The sequence below is a fragment of the Penaeus monodon genome, chromosome 24, assembly GCF_015228065.2.
Source record: "Penaeus monodon isolate SGIC_2016 chromosome 24, NSTDA_Pmon_1, whole genome shotgun sequence".
Taxonomy (NCBI): domain Eukaryota; kingdom Metazoa; phylum Arthropoda; class Malacostraca; order Decapoda; family Penaeidae; genus Penaeus; species Penaeus monodon.
This window is the reverse complement of record NC_051409.1, coordinates 6521479-6522622: the sequence shown is the minus strand read 5'-3', so window position 1 is coordinate 6522622 and position 1144 is coordinate 6521479.

Below are 1144 nucleotides of genomic sequence, written 5' to 3'. Positions count from 1 at the left end.
CACTTTTCTTTGATATCAAACACTTCATGAATATATGGCTTTTTCACTTTTCTTGTCTTTGCTATATTGTTATTATAGATATTAGTACCATTAGTAGAAAGCTGTATTATAGGCCAATTTTTGCACTGTGTTCAGAGGTTTATGTTTTTTTTGTTTTTGTGCCAAAGATATATGTTTAAGACATATTTTTCCATGTTGTTTGGTTTTAGTTGTGTTGCTTCTTTCAGTGATGTCTTGCTGTTATTATTGTTTTTTTTTGTCAAAGTTGTGGGCATAATAATGTTCTTTTGTTTCCATTTAATGTCTTCATATCCGAGGAAATAATAAAAAGACCTGTATTTACTGGAGGATTCATCTGCTTAGAAATCAAAATGAGAAAAGGAACATATGACTCATATTGTTGTTTAAGGCATTAGGGAAATTATTTTTGGAAATGCATTCCAGAATTGTTTTCTGTTCAAATGGTGTTTTGTATGAGGCAACAGCTCTTTGCATATTGGATTATAATTTGGTGTAAGTTATGCTTGAAATTGTACTAAAGAAATGCAAAAACATTCCAGTGACAGGGTACTTTTGTAAGAGAGAGGGAGAAAAGTGTGTGACAATAATTACACAAACTTGTTATTTTTATTCATATACAAGAATCACAAATGATTTTATGGTTTCTTGTTTTCACTCTAGCATTTTTTTACTCCATATTGTGCCATAAGACTGTAATAAGTCTTATTAGATATTTTTTTTTCTTCTATTTTCAAATTTCAAATCTCACTAGATGTAACATTTGAAATTTAGAATGTTTTCCTTGCACCATTTTTAATTGTCATAAAATTGGTTCAAGGATAAGACTGTAATAATGTTCATCTGTTTATCCAGTTTTTGTTCTGTTTATGTGTTTATTTTGGTCAACAGATATTATTTCAGAAGTATATTGTTCTAGCAGTTGTGGGAGTAAAAGGAAAATAAGCTAAATACAGTATCCTTTTGTTGTTTAAATGACAAGTTTCTCTTCACTACCTTTGTTTTACGATAGGAAGTAACTCATATATATTAGATTCTTAGATGTAATGATATTGTCCACAAGAAATTTCTAATGTTACAATCCTCTTTATATTTATCATTCATGATCTCAACTTGCATATATAAC